The sequence below is a fragment of the Rattus norvegicus genome, chromosome 2 (genome assembly GCF_036323735.1).
Source record: "Rattus norvegicus strain BN/NHsdMcwi chromosome 2, GRCr8, whole genome shotgun sequence".
Taxonomy (NCBI): Eukaryota; Metazoa; Chordata; class Mammalia; order Rodentia; family Muridae; genus Rattus; species Rattus norvegicus.
Window position 1 is genome coordinate 427,167 of NC_086020.1, and position 20,755 is coordinate 447,921.

The window sequence follows — 20,755 nt, forward strand, 5'->3', positions numbered from 1 at the left end:
CTGGGAAACTGGTCCTAGATTCATCCTCCCCCACACCTATCTCCCTCTCTCCCTGCTCAATGATCTCTGCCAGGAGGACATTTCAGAAGTCACACCTCTCTCCACAGCATTTCAACTTCACAGTTTTTCTGTCCGTTTATTGACCAAAACATTAGCCTAGCAAAGAGGACCTTCTGGTTCTGCTGGGACATTTTCTGCAGGTTCAGGAGTTGTTTAGAGAAATAGTTCAGGAGGGAAGAAAACACTTTGTGTTTAACAGAGTATAGAGTAATAGTTAGGGTAGGACCGTTGTTGTCAAGTTTGAATCTTGGCCATGCTAAGGCAACTTATTTCACCCTCAGGTCTCTGATTTTCATTTACAAACGTATTGCCAGGATTTGTTGTTAGTATATGTTATGTTTTGAGTGCCTGCATTAGTCTGTTCCTCAGAAGACAGTTAAGAGCATCATTACTAATCTTTAGAGGATTTAAAACATAACAAACTGGAGGATGGGGGTGGGGGAGTGAACAGCTGGGCTGGAAAACAGAGAAACTGAAAACAGAAAGTGTCATTAAAAAGCTTTTGCCTCCTGTCTCCTTTTCTGCTTGATGAAGTTTGATGAGTATTTGTTTTTGTTAAAGCCAAAGGCATGGATTTCTTTTAAACGTTAGAACTTTCAAATTCTTCTAACAATCTCCTAAAATATTCAGTGTGAGTTCTATCTAAAGAGATTTAAAGGTACGAATCAAAAGTTTCCTCAAAGGGATTTTGTGTTACAGATGTGTTTTTGAGTGGCCTTTTGTTGGGGGTTGTATTTTCCTGGCCCAGGAAGAGCACACAGTTGTTGGAAAGTGGGTGTATGTACAGTTGTCTGAAACCTGAGGAGCGGGCTATGGCCCAGCACAAAAATGTAAACTGATCTAAAACCTTCAGAGAGTTTTCTTTTGCAATCGGTCATGGTTCTTGAAGCGTGAACTTTGTAGATGATAATGTGTCACAGTGTCAAAGGTTGTGCTTGGTTGTTTAAGAGCTTAGAAAGGCCTGAAATGGAACCAGTCACTGGGAACTGAGGGTAACAGCATAACCCAGAGGGACATGATCTGTGGTGTTTAATCAGCTGCCAAATGTAGTCAGTACTGACATCTAAATGCTAGAATGTTTATGAAAAAGACATTCAGGGGGAGATTTTCCAATTGGAAGCTTTTAAGTCTTAGAGGAGAAAAATACTTTTAAATTTTATTTAAAAAAATATTTATGTGTGTTCATGTGTACAAGTTCATGTGTGGGAAAGCCTAGCCCTTAAGAAAGAATGTTTGGTGAGCTGTGTGAAGCATAGAAACATGTAATTGTTATTATTTATGTTCAGAGGAAACACTGCTGTCCCAGAGGTTTATCCAGCAGCTGTGGGCTTACTCTGGGCAGCTGTTGACATGGGGCTGAGACCTTCTAGTACAAGCTCAATGTAGGAAATGCGTGGCTTCCGGTAGTGGATGGACTTGAGTTCCCCCGCAGCTCTGTTGTGTAGTTTGGAGACAGATGCTGTTTGAACCTTATTTTCTGAATAGAGAGCACCCTTCTCAGTAAGTTTTAACTTCCCCTTTAAGCATATAGGATTTGGTTTGCTGAGTCAGGGAATTAGGATTTTGTTAAAGGCTCAGAAAATTTCTCTTCTTTTTAGTGTTGTTTTCATTAGGGTGTGTGTGCGTGTGTGTGCGTGTGTGTGTGTGTGTGTGTGTGTGTGTGTGTGTGTGTGTGTGTGTTTGTGTGTGTCTGTGCATACCTGCCTGCCTGCCTGCCTGTGCATGTGTATATGTGTTGTATCTGCCCCATAGGAATAGGAATAGGAGAGGTGCTCTGAAGTGGCCCCAGGGCAGCTTATGCAGCATGATGGTATAGACAGGTTCCATGCTGCCACCCTGAGCAGGGTTTCTTTGTCCTGAGAGCTGGCTGCAGCCCTGCTCATATTGGGAGCTTTCAATTCCAGGCTGCAGTAGGTTTTTGGTTGTCTCAGCAGAGAGTATCTGCATTCTCACCGCCAGGGAGTAGGACTCCATTTACAGAGAGAGAGATTCATGGGGAAAGACTGCAGCGCACTTGTTAGTCTCAGTAGATTGAGCAGCTGTGAACTTTCCCTTCACTAAGGCCATCCCTAACTCAAGCCTTGGGAACTGTTCCCTACAGCTTTTACTCTGGACTGAGCTCACCCTCCCTGTTGCCTGCCCTGATCCTCAGCTTCTACCTGGTTCCAGGCAGCTACACAAACAGACCAGTTCTTTTAGTCTGGGGCAGGGATTTTGTTGCAGCTTTCAACCTGGAGTAGCAAGCACTGCTGAGGTGCTGGGGTCCTCGCAGCTGGGAGAACTGAAGTAGAGGAGGAAGGTGCGGCCCAAGGTCGCAAGCTCTGGGCCAGGGTGTGGTGGTCTCACAGGTGGCCATTTCTGAGCACCATCTCCACTGCTGTTTCTCACCCCCTGGCTTCTGATACTCGCAGGCCGCTTCTGACATTCCCATAGCAATGCAGGATGGGGAGGGTTCTGTGGGCAACAAGTAGACACACCACCCATTCTGGATCAGGCGACCCAAGGGTGTGTGTTAGCCCCGCCTCTGCCCTCTCCCCCATGTCCCACTGGCAGACTGCTGCCAAGCTGTTCAAGTGGTTCTAGCTGTTGGTGGGGTCCTGCAGCTGTGATAGGCTCCTCCTCTCAGGCCCCTCCTCCCCAACCACCTCTCAGGCCCTCCTTGGATAGCTGTCCTCCTCTGGGGCCCTGTACTTGTTCCCAGCCATGGTGGCTAGGCTCACTGCTCTCCTCCTTTACCTCGTTTTCTCCTTGGCCATCCTGGTCCAGACAGGTAAGGTTAGTGAGGGCTGGGGCACCGGGGCACCCTACCCTGGTGCCTGGGGGTCGCTCTGTGCATGAGCGACTTTGTCTCTACCTGGCTGCCTGAGGTATGGCGTCAGGGTAGGAATAGGGAGACCTGGCTGCTCTGGGCCTAGGGGTTGGGTCTAAGATTTTCTGGAACTGAACCAACTCTGAATTGAAGATGAGGGATGGGACCTTCTTAGGGCTGGTATGAAAACACTAGGATGTTAAAATCCTAGCCATGTATTAGTGATAACAGCTGTCCCCAGTAGTGTACCTTGGGAAAAACCTTGGAAAAAGCAGTCATTTTGAAAATTGACCTTGAGGACACCTGCAGCAAAAGCATCTGGAGAGCTTCTCAGGAGACTCTCTGGCCACTTTCATCAGGAACTCGTAGGGTTAGTAGAGAGACAAAGGGAAATTAGGGTGGGGGCGACTTGTACCTCTTAACAGCATCCTGCGTGCTTTTGGTGTCTGTCCCTACACTTCTAGAGACTCTGGTCATATTTTGTGGAGGAGGTGGACACAGAAATTGTGCTGAATCAAGGGAACACGTTGCTTTCACCTTGTGAAACTCAATTTGTAGACCAGGCCTAAGTGGCTTTTGCAGTTCTCTGGTGGAACTTTTGGGATCACTTAAGTATACAATCATATTGTCTGCAAATCGTGATATTTTGACTTCTTCCTTTCCAATCTGTATCCCTTTGATCTCCTTTTGTTGTCTGATTGCTCTGGAACTATATTGAACTCTCAAGAACTATATTGAATAGGTAGGGAGAGAGTGGGCAGCCTTGTCTAGTCCCCGATTTTAGTGGGATTGCTCCAAGTTGCTCTCCGTTTAGTTTAATACTAGCTACTGGTTTGCTGTATATGGCTTTTACTATCTTTAGGTATGGGCCTTGAATTCCTGTTCTTTCCAGGAACTTTATCAGGAAGAGGTGTTGTATTTTTTCAAAGTCTTTCTCAGCCTCTACTGAAATGATCATGTGGTTTTTATCTTTCAGTTTGTTTATATAGTGGATTACGTTGATGGTTTTCTGTGTGTTAAACCATCCCTGCATCCCTGGGATGAAGCCTACTTGATGATGATGGGTGATTGTTTTGATATGCTCCTGTATTCGGTTTGCAAGAAATTTATTGAGTATTTTCTGTTGATATTCATAAGGGAAATTGGTCTGAAGTTCTCTTTCTTTGTTGGGTCTTTGTATGGTTTAGGAATAAGAGTAATTGTGGCTTCATAGAAGGAATTAGGGAGTACTCCACCTGTTTCAATTTCATGGAATAGTTTGGATAGTATTGGTATGAGGTCTTCTATGAAGGTCTGATAGAATTCTGCACTGAACCAATCTGGACCTGGGCTCTTTTTGGTTGGGAGACTTGTAATGACTGCTTCAGATTCAGTGCAATCCCCATCAAAATTCCAAGCCAATTCTTCATAGAGTTAGAAAGAACAACTTGCTAATTCGTCCGGAATAACAAAAAAGCCCAGGGTAGCTAAAACTATCCTCAACAATAAAAAGACTTCCGGGGAAATCACTATCCCTGAACTCAAGCAGTGTTACAGAGCAATAGTGATAAAAACTGTATGGTATTGGTGTAGAGACAGACAGATAGACCAGTGGAATAAAATTGAAGACCCAGAAATGAACCCACACAGCTATGGTCACTTAAGTTTTGACAGAGGAGCCAAGGAAAAAAGATAGCATTTTCAGAAAATGGTGCTGGTTCAAATGGAGGTAAGCATGTAGAAGAATTCAGATCTGTCCATTCTTATCAATCTGTACAAAGCTTAAGTCCAAGTGCATCAAGGGCCGCCGCATCAAACCAGATACACTCCAACTTATAGAAGAAGAAGTGGGGAAAAATCTCGAACACATAGGCACTGGAGAAAATTTCCTGAACAAAACACCAATAGCTTATGCTCTAAGATCAAGAATCAACAAATGGGATCTCATAAATCTTCAAAGCTTCTATAAGGCAAAGAACACAGTTGTAAGGACAAAATGGCAACCAACAGATTGGGAAAAGATCTTTACTAATCCTACAACCAATAGAGGGCTTATATCCAAAGTATACAAAGAACTCATGAAATTAGACTGCAGGGAGACAAATATCCGTATTAAAAAATAGGGCTCAGACCTAAACAAAGAATTCACAACTGAGGAATGCAAAATGACTGAGAAACACCTAAAGAAATGTTCAACATCTTTAGTCATAAGGGAAATGCAAATCAAAACAACCCTGAGATTCCACCTCACACCAGTGCCTGGCTAAGATCAAAAACTCAGGTGACAGCAGATGCTGGCGAGAATGGGGAGAAAGAGGAACACTCCTCCATTGTCGTTGGGATTGCAGACTGGTACAACCATTCTGGAAATCAGTCTGGAGGTTCCTCATAAAATTAGACATTGAACTACCTGTGGACCCAGCTCTACCTCTCTTGGGCAGATACACAAAAGATACTCTAACATATAACAAAGACACTTGCTCCACTCTGTTCAAAGCAGCCTTATTTATAATAGCCAGAAGGTGGAAAGAACCCAGATGCCCTTCAACAGAGGAATGGATACAAAAAAAGTGGTACATCTACACAATGAAATATTACTCAGCTATTAAAAACAATGACTTTATGAAATTCATAGGCAAATGGATGGAACTGGAAAATATCATCCTGAGTGAGGTAAGCCAATCACAGAAAAACACACATGGTATGCACTCATTGATAAGTGGACATTAGCCCAAGTGCTTGAATTACCCTAGATGCACAGAACACAAGAAACCCAAGAAGGATGACCAAAATACGAATGCATCATTCGTTCTTTTTTTTTTTTTCTTAACTTGAGTATTTCTTATATACATTTCGAGTGTTATTCCCTTTTCCGGTATCCGGGCAAACATCCCCATCCCCATTCCCCTTCCTTATGGGTGTTCCCCTCCCAACCCTCCCCTCACTGCCGCCCTCCCCCCACCATTCTAATTCACTGGGGGTTCAGTCTTAGCAGGACCCAGGGCTTCCCCTTCCACTGGTGCTCTTACTAGGATATTCATTGCTACCTATGAGGTCAGAGTCCAGGGTCAGTCCATGTATAGTCTTTAGTTAGTGGCTTAGTCCCTGGAAGCTCTGGTTGCTTGGCATTGTTGTACATATGGGGTCTCGATCCCCTTCAAGCTCTCCCAGTTCTTTCTCTGATTCCTTCAACGGGGGTTCTATTCTCAGTTCAGTGGTTTGCTGCTGGTATTCGCCTCTGTATTTGCTGTATTCTGGCTGTGTCTCTCAGGAGCGATCTACATCCGGCTCCTGTCGGTCTGCACTTCTTTGCTTCATCCCTCTTGTCTAATTGGGTGGCTGTATATGTATGGGCCACATGTGGGGCAGGCTCTGAATGAGTGTTCCTTCAGTCTCTGTTTTAATCTTTGCCTCTCTCTTCCCTGCCAAGGGTATTCTTGTTCCCCTTTTAGAGAAGGAGTGAAGCATTCACGTTTTGATCATCCGTCTTGAGTTTCATTTGTTCTAGGCATCTAGGGTAATTCAAGCATTTGGGCTAATAGCCACTTATCAGTGAGTGCATACCATGTATGTCTTTCTGTGATTGGGTTAGCTCACTCAGGATGATGTTTTCCAGTTCCAACCATTTGCCTACAAATTTCATAAACTCGTTGTTTTTGATAGCTGAGTAATATTCCATTGTGTAGATGTACCACATTTTCTGTATCCATTCCTCTGTTGAAGGGCATCTGGGTTCTTTCCAGCTTCTGGCTATTATAACTAAGGCTGCAATGAACATAGTGGAGCACGTGTCTTTTTTATATGTTGAGGCATCTTTTGGGTATATGCCCAAGAGAGGTATAGCTGGATCCTCAGGCAGTTCAATGTCCAATTTTCTGATGATCCTCCAGACTGATTTCCAGAATGGTTGTACCAGTTGCAATCCCACCAACAATGGAGGAGTGTTCCTCTTTCTCCACATCCTCGCCAGCATTTGCTGTCACCGAGTTTTTGATCTTAGCCATTCTTACTGGTGTGAGGTGAAATCTCAGGGTTGTTTTGATTTGCATTTCCCTTATGACTAAAGATGTTGAACATTTCTTTAGGTGTTTCTCAGCCATTCGGCATTCCTCAGCTGTGAATTCTTTGTTTAGCTCTGAGCCCCATTTTTTAATAGGGTTATTTGTTTCCCTGCGGTCTATCTTCTTCAGTTCTTTGTATATTTTGGATATAAGGCCTCTATCTGTTGTAGGATTGGTAAAGATCTTTTCCCAATATGTTGGTTGCCGTTTTGTCCTAACCACAGTGTCCTTTGCCTTACAGAAGCTTTGCAGTTTTATGAGATCCCATTTGTCGATTCTTGATCTTAGAGCGTAAGCCATTGGTGTTTTGTTCAGGAAATTTTTTCCAGTGCCCATGTGTTCCAGATGCTTCCCTAGTTTTTCTTCTATTAGTTTGAGTGTATCTGGTTTGGTGTGGAGGTCCTTGATCCACTTGGACTTAAGCTTTGTACAGGGTGATAAGCATGGATCAATCTGCATTCTTCTACATGTTGACCTCCAGTTGAACCAGCACCATTTGCTGAAAATGCTATCTTTTTTCCATTGGATGGTTTTGGCTCCTTTGTCAAAAATCAAGTGACCATAGGTGTGTAGGTTCATTTCTGGGTCTTCAATTCTATTCCATTGGTCTATCTGTCTGTCTCTGTACCAATAACATGCAGTTTTTATCACTATTGCTCTGTAATACTGCTTGAGTTCAGGGATAGTGATTCCCCCTGAAGTCCTTTTATTGTTGAGGATAGCTTTAGCTATCCTGGGTTTTTTGTTATTCCAGATGAATTTGCAAATTGTTCTGTCTAACTCTTTGAAGAATTGGATTGGTATTTTGATGGGGATTCCATTGAATCTGTAGATCGCTTTTGGTAAAATGGCCATTTTTACTATATTAATTCTGCCTATCCATGAGCATGGGAGATCTTTCCATCTTCTGAGGTCTTCTTCAATTTCCTTCTTCAGTGTCTTGAAGTTCTTATTGTACAGATCTTTTACTTGCTTGGTTAAAGTCACACCGAGGTACTTTATATTATTTGGGTCTATTATGAAGGGTGTCGTTTCCCTAATTTCTTTCTCGGCTTGTTTCTCTTTTGTATAGAAGAAGGCAACTGATTTATTTGAGTTAATTTTATACCCAACCACTTTGCTGAAGTTGTTTATCAGCTTTAGTAGTTCTCTGGTGGAACTTTTGGGATCACTTAAATATACTATCATATCATCTGCAAATAGTGATATTTTGACTTCTCCTTTTCCGATCTGTATCCCCTTGACCTCCTTTTGTTGTCTGATTGCTCTGACTAGAACTTCAAGAACTATATTGAATAAGTAGGGAGAGAGTGGGCAGCCTTGTCTAGTCCCTAATTTTAGTGGGATTGCTTCAAGTTTCTCTCCATTTAGTTTAATGTTAGGAACTGGTTTGCTGTATATGACTTTTACTATGTTCAGGTATGGGCCTTGAATTCCTATTCTTTCCAGGACTTTTATCATGAAGGGGTGTTGAATTTTGTCAAATGCTTTCTCAGCGTCTAATGAAATGATCATGTGGTTTTGTTCTTTCAGTTTGTTTATATAATGGATCACGTTGATGGTTTTCCGTATATTAAACCATCCCTGCATGCCTGGGATGAAGCCTACTTGGTCATGGTGGATGATTGTTTTGATGTGCTCTTGGATTCGGTTTGCCAGAATTTTGTTGAGTATTTTTGCGTCGATATTCATAAGGGAAATTGGTCTGAAGTTCTCTTTCTTTGTTGTGTCTTTGTGTGGTTTAGGTATAAGAGTAATTGTGGCTTTTTAGAAGGTATTCGGTAGTGATCCATCTGTTTCAATTTTGTGGAATAGTTTGGATAATATTGGTATGAGGTGTTCTATGAAGGTTTGATAGAATTCTGCACTAAACCCGTCTGGACCTAGGCTCTTTTTGGTTGGGAGACCTTTAATGAGTGCTTCTATTTCCTTAGGAGTTATGGGGTTGTTTAACTGGTTTATCTGGTCCTGATTTAACTTCGGTACCTGGTATCTTTCTAGGAAATTGTCCATTTCCTGAAGATTTTCAAGTTTTGTTGAATATAGGCTTTTATAGTAAGATCTGATGATTTTTTGAATTTCCTCTGAATCTGTTGTTATGTCTCCCTTTTCATTTCTGATTTTGTTAATTTGGACGCACTCTCTGTGTCCTCTCGTTAGTCTGGCTAAGGGTTTATCTATCTTGTTGATTTTCTCAAAGAACAAACTTTTGGTTCTGTTGATTCTTTCTATGGTCCTTTCTGTTTCTACTTGGTTGATTTCAGCTCTGAGTTTGATTATTTCCTGCCTTCTATTCCTCCTGGGTGTATTTGCTTCTTTTTGTTCTAGAGCTTTTAGGTGTGCTGTCAAGCTGCTGACATATGGTCTTTCCTGTTTCTTTCTGCAGACACTCAGCGCTATGAGTTTTCCTCTTAGCAGAGCTTTCATTGTGTCCCATAAGTTTGGGTATGTTGTACCTTCATTTTCCTTAAATTCTAAAAAGTTTTTAATTTCTTTCTTTATTTCTTCCTTGACCAGGTTATCATTGAATAGAGCATTGTTCAATTTCCAAGTATATGTGGGCATTCTTCCTTGATTTTTGTTGAAGACCAGTTTTAGGCCGTGGTGGTCCGATAGCACGCATGGGATTATTTCTATCTTTCTGTACCTGTTGAGGCCCGTTTTTTGACCAATTATATGGTCAATTTTGGAGAAAGTACCATGAGGAGCTGAGAAGAAGGTATATCCTTTTGCTTTAGGATAGAATGTTCTATAAATATCCGTTAAGTCCATTTGGCTCATGACTTCTCTTAGTCTGTCTACATCTCTGTTTAATTTCTGTTTCCATGATCTGTCCATTGATGAGAGTGGGGTGTTGAAATCTCCCACTATTTTTGTGTGAGGTGCAATGGGTGTTTTGAGCTTTAGTAAGGTTTCTTTCACATATGTAGGTGCCCTTGTATTTGGGGCATAGATATCTAGGATTGAGAGTTCATCTTGGTGGATTTTTCCTTTGATGAATATGAAGTGTCCTTCCTTATCTTTTTTGATGACTTTTACTTGAAAATTGATTTTATTTGATATTAGAATGGCTACTCCAGCTTGCTTCTTCTGACCATTTGCTTGGAAAATTGTTTTCCAGCCTTTCACTCTGAGGTAATGTCTGTCTTTGTCTCTAAGGTGTGTTTCCTGTAGGCAGCAGAATGCAGGGTCCTCGTTGCATATCCAGTTTGTTAATCTATGTCTTTTTATTGGGGAGTTGAGGCCATTGATGTTGAGAGATATTAAGGAATAGTGATTATTGCTCCCCGTTATATTCATATTTGGATGTGAGGTTATGTTTGTGTGCTTTAATTCTCTTTGTTTTGTTGCCAAGACGATTAGTTTCTTGCTTCTTCTAGGGTATAGCTTGCCTCCTTATGTTGGGTTTTACCATTTATTATCCTTTGTAGTGCTGGATTTGTAGAAAGATATTGTGTAAATTTGGTTTTGTCATGGAATATTTTGTTTTCTCCATCTATGTTAATTGAGAGTTTTGCAGGATACAGTAACCTGGGCTGGCATTTTTGTTCTCTTAGGGTCTGTATGACATCAGTCCAGGATCTTCTGGACTTCATAGTTTCTGGCGAGAAGTCTGGTGTGATTCTGATAGGTCTGCCTTAAATGTTACTTGACCTTTTTCCCTTACTGCTTTTAATATTCTTTCTTTATTTTGTGCGTTTGGTGTTTTGACTATTATGTGACGGGAGGTGTTTCTTTTCTGGTCCAATCTATTTGGAGTTCTGTAGGCTTCTTGTATGCCTATGGGTATCTCTTTTTTTTAGGTTAGGGAAGTTTTCTTCTATGATTTTGTTGAAGATATTTACTGGTCCTTTGAGCTGGGAGTCTTCACTCTCTTCTATACCTATTATCCTTAGGTTTGATCTTCTCATTGAGTCCTGGATTTCCTGTATGCTTTGGACCAGTAGCTTTTTCCGCTTTACGTTATCTTTGACAGTTGAGTCAATGATTTCTATGGAATCTTCTGCACCTTTGATTCTCTCTTCCATCTCTTGTATTCTGTTGGTGAGGCTTGTATCTACAGCTCCTTGTCTCTTCTTTTGGTTTTCTATATCCAGGGTTGTTTCCATGTGTTCTTTCTTGATTGCTTCTATTTCCATTTTTAATTCCTTCAACTGTTTGATTGTGTTTTCCTGGAATTCTTTCAGGGATTTTTGCGATTCCTCTCTGTAGGCTTCTACTTGTTTATTAATGTTTTCCTGTGTTTCCCTAAGTGAGTTCTTCATGTCTTTCTTGAAGTCTTCCAGCATCATGATCAAATATGATTTTGAAACTAGATCTTGCTTTTCTGGTGTGTTTGGATATGCCATGTTTGTTTTGGTAGGAGAATTGGGCTCTGATGATGCCATGTAGTCTTGGTTTCTGTTGCTTGGGTTCCTGCGCTTGCCTCTCGCCATCAGATTATCTCTAGTGTTACTTTGTTCTGCTATTTCTGACACTGGCTAGACTGTCCTATAAGCCTGTGTGTGGAGTGCTGTAGACCTGTTTTCCTCTCTTTCAGTCAGTTATGGGGACAGAGTATTCTGCTTTCGGGCGTGTAGTTTTTCCTCTCTACAGGTCTTCAGCTGTTCCTGTGGGCCTGTGTCTTGAGTTCACCAGGCAGCTTTCTTGCAGCAGAAAGTTTGGTCTTACCTGTGGTCCCAAGGGTCAAGTTCGCTCGTGGGGTGCTGCCCACGGGCTCTCTGCGGTGGCAGCAACCAGGAAGATATGCGCCGCTCCTTCCGGGAGCTTCAGTGCACCAGGGTTCCAGATGGCCTTTGGTGTTTTCCTCTGGCGTCCGAGATGTGTATGCAGAGTGCAGTCTCTTCTGGTTTCCCAGGCGTGTCTGCCTCTCTGAGGGTTTAGCTCTCCCTCCCATGGGATTTGGGTGCAGAGAACTGTTTATCCGGTCTGTTTCCCTCAGGTTCCTGAGGTGTCTCAGGCAGGGGTCCTGCCGCTCCTGGGCCGCATCATTCCTTCTTAAAAGGGGAATAAGTATACCCTTGGGAGGGAATAGGGAGGCAAAATGTAGAACAGAGGCAGAAGGAACACCCATTCAAAGCCTGCCCCACATGTGGCCCATACATACACAGCCACCAAACTAGATAAGATGGATGAAGCAAAGAAGTGCAAGCTGACAGGAACCGAATGTAGATCTCTGCTGAGAGACAAACCCAGAATACAGCAAATACATAGGCGAATGCCAGCAGCAAACCACTGAACTGAGAATGGAATCCCCATTGAAGAAATCTTAGAAAAGACTTTAAAAGCTTGAAGGGGCTTGAGATCCCATATGAACAACAATGCCAACCAACAGAGCTTCCAGGGACTAAGCCAGTACCCAAAGAGTATACATGGACTGACTCTGTGCTCCAACTGCATAGGTAGCACCAGTGGAAGGGGAAGTCCTTGGTCCTGACAAGGCTGATTCCCCAGTGAATGTGATTTTTGGAGGGAGGGTCGTAATGGGGGGAGGATGGGGAGGGGAACACCCATAATGAAAGTGAGGGGGAGGGGTTAGGGGGATTTTGTCCTGGAAACTGGGAAAGGGAATAACAATTGAAATGTAAATCAGAAATACTCAAGTTAATAAAGATGGAGAAAAAGAAGCAAACTAATCAAAACAGTGTAAAATACATGAAATTGTATTTGTAAGTGTATTGGTAATTTAAAGTTATTTTTGTGGCAGGGAGCTGTACCTGCTGTTTATTGGAATGTCTTTTCTTGGTTGTAGGATGAGCACCTGGCCGCCTTGTTCCAGAAGCTGGAGAAACCTGTTTGTTCTGTTAAGCAAGAAGATGGGACACAGCAATATTTAGGGGAATTGCTATCTATATTAATGGTTAGAGATGTTGAGTGCTTTTTACTGGTTTTGTGCCCAATTATCATGAACTTTTTAAGATTAAGAAAAAAATTGTTTTAATCTTCTACTACTTATAGCCAGACTTATTTGATTTTCTGTTGCTATAATGAAATACCATGACCAAATCAGTTTATGGAAGAGTTTATTTTGGTTGGGCTTCCATGAGACCATCATGGCAGGGCGCTGAGAGAGCACATGTTAAACCCCAAATATGAAGCAGAGAGAGTGAACAGGAATTGGGGCTAGTCAATATATACTAGCCTCAGAGCTAGCCCCTAGCAAGGTATAGCCTGTAAAGTCACCACCAGGGTTCAGACATTTGAGCCTATGGGAGATATTCTCATTCAAACCACCACATTTCCCTCTCAGGCTCCAAAGGCCATTGTTATAATACAAAGTATATTTAATCCTACTTCAGAAGTCCCCATGGTCTCCCACAGTCTCGATAAAACCCTGTGAATTTGAAAAGTGAATTAATTTCAACATACAATGGAAAAGATATATATTACTATTTCCTAAAAGGAGGAATGGGGGCATAGTCAGAAAACGCTGGACCAAGCAAGACTGATAAGGCAGCATGTAAACATCAAGTCCCCTAGGTCAGACTTCCCACCTGTGGGTCATGGCCCATTTACAGTGGCTCCCTAAGTCCATCTGTAAACATATATTTACATTATGATTCATGACAGTAGCAAAATTACAGTTATGAAGTAGCCACAAATATAATTTTATGGTTGGGGTTCACCACAACACAAGGAATTGTATTGAAGGGTCACAGCATTAGGAAGGTTGAGATCCAGGGCTCTAGCTTAATATCTGATATCAGAGGCTTATATGGCACCATCCCTCCATCTTTCTGCTTGTAAAATATATCTGTTCCAGGCTGGTTCTATCCCATGTAAGTAACTCTCCCTGGCAGAAATCACAGCTTTGGCGCTTCTAACACCTTGGAATCTGTACAAGTAACCCAGGCTTCACTTCATCTCTCAGGGTCTTCATGCAGGAACTCAGGTTTGGGGTTGGCCCTGAGGTCCTTTGGGGAACATGCTTGTGTTTTCCTAGAGAAAGATCTGTTTTTTCTTGCTTGTGAAAGGGTATATTCATAGCAGAGAATATTTTTAGATTTTTAAAAGAAGGTCAGGAAAGGGCCATAATTGTCAGTCTAGAAAGGGTATCACCGAGTTACTCCTTTGTGTTGGTTGCCTTTTCTACCAGCTCTATCTACTCTTCCTGGGTCTAGTCTCTGGAATGAATGAGTAGTTTTCCCTGTGGGTTGGTGAAGATATCTGGAAATTTTAATTTTTATATACTTTTAGCTATGAACTCCCTTTCTGAAGACTTATCTGCTGTGGTGATTTGAATAGGAATGACCACCATAGGCTCATATGCTTGAATCCTTGTCGTATAAGGAGTTGCACTATTAGGAGGTGGGGCCTTGTTGGAGTATGTGTGGCCATGTTGGAGGAAGTGGGTCAATGGGAAAGTGGGCTGTGAAGTCTTTATATTCAAGCTATGACCAGTGTCGAAACAGTCTCCTGCTCCTGCCTTCAGATGAAGATGTAGAACTCTCAGCTCCTTATCCAGCACGATGCCTCCCTAAATGCTGCTGTGCTTCCCGCCATGGTGATAATGGACTAAACTTCTGAGAGTGTAAGCCAGCCCAATGTCAGTTTTCCTTATCAAATTTGACTCATTAACAGTGTCTCTTCACAGCAATAAAACTGTAAGACACCTACTCACCTACTTTTTTTTTGCCCAGTGAGATTGTTCCATCTGTTTCTGGCCCCCAATTATTTATTTATTTAATTAATTTTATTTTCTTTTTTTATTCCAAATAATTTCTTTCTGAGCTTTCATTTACCCAATCTAGATTTATTCCTGATCATTTTAGCACTTGTCTTTCTTTATTGAGTATTACTACCCAAATTTTTCTTAATTTTGAGTCTTCTTGATGGTCATAGTTGTGTATGTTTGCCCACAATTGACAGCAAAGTGCTGTCAATATGTATGTCAGTGTCATTTTTTTTAACCTGTGCAGTTGACAGATACATATTTGTCATTTAAGATCTCTTCATATATCACTGTGCTTGATTGCCTGGTTGTCTTCATACTGGTTTAGATGATTTCACCTTGTTTCTCTGGGTCCATGGCTAATTAATTAATCAATTAACATGAGTACACTGTAGCTGTCTTCAGACACATCAGGATAGAGCATCAGATACCATTACAGATGGTTGTGAGCCACTGTGTGGTTGTTGGGAATTGAACTCAGGACCTCTTATCCACTGAGCTCTCTCTCCTGCCCAGATCCATGCCTCTTAAGGTATTTGCAATATTAGCCCTCTTTAGTCCTTACTATAGTTCCTTGTTATATAGACATAAGGTAGAGTTACATTTTCATTACTGTATTAATTGTACTGTTGTTGTCTCTGTGATGACTGAATCTAACTATTTTATCTTTTCGTTGAGTTAAAGTTAAATACTAATAAATCAAGATATTTGCTTAACGAGAGCAGATCACACTGTTTATAATTACAAGTTTTGCTGGTAAAGTGTTATGTCAGAGTGGATTCTGGTACAGCTTTTAGTGTTATCCTGTTGAAAATGCAAAAATTTTCTTCAACATACCTTGGCAAATTTAATTTCTTAGACTTTGGTCATACATACTCTGAGAAGCTAAGAATGTTAAAAACAAAATCACTGCTTTTTATATTCACTACTTAAGAAACTCCTCATTTCTCTATCGCACCTTATGTAGGAAAAAGTGAAGGAGGAAAAGATTGCTGTGGTACTATTTTAATTCTTATATTTGGTCTGAAGTTTCTATTATCTTTGTTTCATTATGGTGTTTGATTTAGCACATTAAGGTCCTTTCGGGTTCTTTCACTAGTAGTGAGTGGCTGACTGTACAAAGATCCTTGGCTTTTGTGTTTTGAGCCCTTTAGGTCTTTTGACTGTCCTGTATAGCCTTCAGCCTGTGTATTGATTTTACACAGCCTGCAGTGTAAGCAGTTGAGATACCTGGTCTTGCTACCTGTGTCCTGTGCCCTGTTTAGAAGTGGAGGGATGTTGGAAATCAAAGTGTGCACAGGAAGGTTGACTTGGGAGAGAGCTGCCTAGATCAGCACATTGTTATCTGTGTGAAAGCTTTGGAAAGATACCTGCTGTGTTTTCAGTTGCTAATTTTCAGTTGTGAAGGCCTCATCTCAGGCAACCTTGACTTCCTGTCCTTTTTTTTCTCTCAGATTCAGGAAACCCCAACTATGTTGTGACATTGGCACCACCTTGTGTCCCAGCTCAGGGCTGGTGTGGTACCTCTGGTTGCCTAGGTTTGCTTGGGGCTTGGGCAGGGAGCATCTCAGTTAGCTCTCTCTAAACCCTTTAGATTTATGCTTAATTTCCACCCTGAAGCAGCTTTAGAGTGAAGCCCTAGTTGTTAATATTCAGTGGATGGGGGTGGATTTCCGTATCGGGTTACTTTGGTTCTTAACCAGACATGGCTTTGTCAATTTGTTACTAAAATTTCCAACACTAACAGCCCATGTAAAAGACACACAATCCAAATATTTTAATAATAAGTTATATGCCTAGATTGGGCATATCTAATACAATACTAACTTATTTCCCAATTCTAAGACTCCTTATTACTTCTGGTTTCTCCCAGCCACAGGATTCTGGTGCATAGTGGCTTCCTTCACTCCTCTTCCTTCATTCTTTTTCTCCTTCTACCTGCCACCCCCTCCTGAGCCTCCAGTCCCACCTTTCCTATCCACTACCCAATCATAGGCTCTAACCTTTTATTGACCTATTAAAGTGGAGAGAAGGTTGACATAGCATCACCTAAGTACATGATGCTCTGCTTGTGGGGTGGGGGCAACGCCTCTTGAGGAACCAATATGAACAATAATATACAAGCAGCATCAAGCCAAACCACTACAGTTTACTTGTAAGATCTCAGTTTTTAGTACAAAATCCAATAATGTTAGTTGTTTAAATGTGTGTCTTACTATATTTCTTACAAAGCTGTTTTCCAAATGTGGGTTTGTCTGGTGTTCTGTACCAGCATAGAGTATTCATCGTTAACAGTGTTTTTCTTGCCACCAATACATGAATTTTTGTTGGATATGCTAAAGAGTCATAATGGTTTTACACAGGAAAGCTAATTGTCAGAATTTTGTTTTGTTTTTGAGTCAGGGTTTTCTGTATAGCCCTGGCTGTCCTGGAACTCACTTTGTAGACCAGGCTGCCTTCAGACTTACAGAGATGTGCCTGCCCTCTATCTCTGAATGCTAGGGTTTAAGTCCTGTGCACAGCTTGATATTTTTCTTTGTCATTCTCTCTCTCTCTCTCTCTCTCTCTCTCTCTCTCTCTCTCTCTCTCTTTCTTTGCCCAAGTCAATGGATTTTATTTGGTCACAGGGTCACAGGCCAGGTATGGCCCCAGCCTTATTTGACCTTCTTTGGTGCTCAGATTGTTCGAGTGGCCGAACTTCTTGTAGCAGTGTGTGCAGGCATGAGTAGCACTTGTGGCAGATCATCTTGTCACAATTGTAATTCTGGACAAGGTGACAAAGGGATGACTCGATGATGCCACTGTGCAGACGCAGCACCAGGTGGAAGGTTGACTCTTTCTGGATGTTGTAGTTGGACAGGGTGTGGCCATCTTCCAAATGTTTGCCAGCGAATATCTGCCCTGCTGGTCGGTTGGATGCCTTCCTTGTCTTGGATCATTATTGATGGTGTCACTGGGCTCAATCTCAAGAGTAATGGTCTTGCCCATTAGGGTCTTCATGAAGATCTGCATGTTGGCATCTCCTACTTGGCCTTCTTGTTGAAGAGAAAGAGTGGTTTGGGGCTTTTGGGTTTTTTTTGTTTGTTTGTTTTGTTTTTTCTTTTTAATGCTTAGATCATTTTGTTGACTTCTCGGTGTTTGTTGAGGGCTAGTATGATTTGCATTATAAATATATTTACCTGGATCTTCACAGCTTGCTCTGTCATAACAGGCAGGTGTACTTTGATTTGGGACTGAATAGACTTTTTTTTTAATTGTTTCCAGTCTGTGTTCTTCTTTCACTGGCCTTTTATGAGTCAGTTTTTCACAGAATTGGCGGTCACAGTGCACGAAAGATTCAGCCAGAGCCTACGACAGGTAGAAATGAGTGGCAGTTTTAGGACCTGTACCATCATATTTTGGAACACCAGGGGGATTATTAGAAGTTATGTTATTATAAAGTAGTCTTATCCTAATAGTTGGGTTATAATAATCCTTATTAACAATCTCTGGTTATTGTAAGTCAGTAATTTTCCTTATGAGATAATATTTACTTTCATCTCCATAAATATAATTGTCATGGGGCAGAACTAGTAACAGCTAATAATGAAAGAACAATTCCCTGTGTATATAGACTTTGTTTTTTTGTGAGCTACTTTTTGAAATATGTCGAATTATAACAGCAGTATTGTTGGTATCAGGAATTGCCTTGAGCAACAACACTATTTGGTAACTGTTGACATGGAAACAGCCCTACTTTCCCAGTATTCCTTTGGTCCAAATCCCAACTCCACGTGGGAGTAGTTATGTCATATTCCAAATGAAAGGCAGACTTCTTCTGCCCTCATGCTCTCTCTTCTCTTCATTCTTTTCTCTTCTTTCTCTCGCCCCTTTCCCTTGTCTTGTTCTCCCATTGAATCTCACTAAGTAGAACGGTTTTAGTTTTGTGTGCTCTATTTTGATGGGTGTGGTAGGTACTTTATTACAAAGAGATTTTAATAACAACAAGTATGATAATTTAAGAGCTTGGAAATCAGACTGACTAGAAATAAATTCCAATTTGGGCACTCACCAGCTGTTGAACTTATATTACTAATATAAAAGTTGTGGGTGATAGTAATTTTTCCCTATAGTGTTGTGAGAATTAATCTAACTCCTTGTAATCCTCTTGTGTTTTATTACTTATCAACAACATTGGGTAGTAGTAGCCATTGTAATTGCTTCATTAAATAAAATTTGTAGAGTTGTGCAGAATGGAGTTTATCAAAGCTAAATAGGTGAAACTACACATAACTAAATTGTATAATAAGATTTATCTTATAAAATTATAATCTTAAAGGAAGGTTAGAATGTAGAATAGGAAATAATGCTATGCTATTGTTAGAAATGATTTAACATTCTATCAAAAAACTGAAGAAATGGAAATTCATCTATTAAGGTGGTGTACAGTCCATAATATATTTTACATTATGTTAATATTATTCTTAAATGTGATTTTTTAAAATTGACTAAATATGTTTTTAATGAGAAGAATTAGTTTGAGTTTGAATGCTCTTTTTTTTCCATTTAGGCAATATGTCAGTATTGAGGGCACCCAGACATCAGAGCTCTGGAAGGCATGTTGATACTGTTTTCTTCTTTGTCTCCTGGGTGTAAGAAGTATAACAGATCTTAAAGAGCTGTATTCTTGTTTGTTTAAAAAAATTGATACATAAGAGAGAGTGTGTGTGTGTATGTGTCTGTGTGTCTGTGTGTCTGTGTGTGTGTGTGTGTCTGAAATGATAACAATATATTCTTTCGAAAGTATTTTGTTTTTTCTCAATTAAATTTATTCATTTGTTCAAATTGGCTACCCCTTATTATCACAGGTATTGAGAAATTAGAATAATACTGCTTTAGTGTACGTTGAAATATACAGAGAAGAGTATGTTAAATTGAGGACTCTGTTATCTCACATAGATGAGAGTTTCTGGATATTTTCTATATCTTTTTATTGCTCATTAAGGGGAATTTTCTGCTATACTGTGTCTTCAGACTTTCTCTTCTGTTCAAATAACTCTCCTCCCTTAATGTAGGTAAACATACTAACTTCTGGGTTTTGGATAATTCTGTATCATTGAGTTGAGTCAACTGGGCAGTCTGTTTTGCAAATGAAATTTGAGGTTTATGTGTGTACTACTTACTCATATTAGAAGCATTTACTTAGCATTTTTCTTTAGTTCTTTCTGGACAAGATAGCTACATTTGCAGTTTCGTTTGAACGTCAGTTTTTCCCTTATGTGAAAATACTAGAAAATTCTAGATTCCCAACAAGGCTTTAGTTGGGAAGTAACTATACCTATACCTAGGTATAGTACCTATACCTAGGTAGTTTTGACTCAGCTCTGAAAGGGATTTTTTTGAATGTAAAGGAATTGATTTTAGGCTAGGGACACTTACCTTCTGGTCTATTGTTCTTTTGTCTGACTTATGTAGTGAGGCAGGAGAGCTTGTGTGTTATATGTCTCTTTGTTCTGAGCCCCCTGCTCTCTAAATCTATTTATACCTACTTATACCAGAATTACAAAAGTCTGATTGTAGTTTTTTGTCTCATTTTCTCCTCCTACAATCTGAACCTGGTATCCGAGTTGCCTGTTTTTCATTGTAAGAAATCAAAGGCTACAGAAAACTGACTCTGCTGCTGTTAGATTGAGTCAGTTCATCAGAGCCATGTTTGTGGAGCAAGCTTTTAATCCTAGCAGGTGAACCTCTATGAATTCCCGGCCAGCCTGGTCTACATAGAACACCTATTTCATCCTGATGCTAACACCCTGCTGGAGTGGCATTATTACCAGAATAAACTGAAAGGAAAAGCAGGTGCACATAAGTTCTTTAAAGCAATAGTCCTCCCATGGATGGTCTCTGAATGTTGGTGTTGGTGTTGGTGCGTTAGAAGTAAAAGTAGAATTGGAATAATTAGCTCTTTGAAGGCTTTAAGAATGCTAGCGACTGTAGAGAGAGTATCTTGTGCATTTGTATGGATATATCACCTTTCAGTTAAAAAAATTTATGGCCTATAGGAAAGGATAGAATAGAAGGTGGGACATCCGGGAGGCAGAAAGAATTCTGGGATAGAGCCAGGTTGGAGAGACTTGCCCTGGAAAATGTGACCAGACAGACCCGTGGTTCCTGGGCACAGGTAATGAGCCACATGGC

General features: G+C 40.8%; 1 pseudogene; it reads right to left on the bottom strand.

Moving 5' to 3' along the window:
- LOC134485541 (polyubiquitin-B-like) overlaps positions 1 to 20,755 on the bottom strand; it is a 583,854-nt pseudogene that overhangs the window by 156,339 nt on the left and 406,760 nt on the right.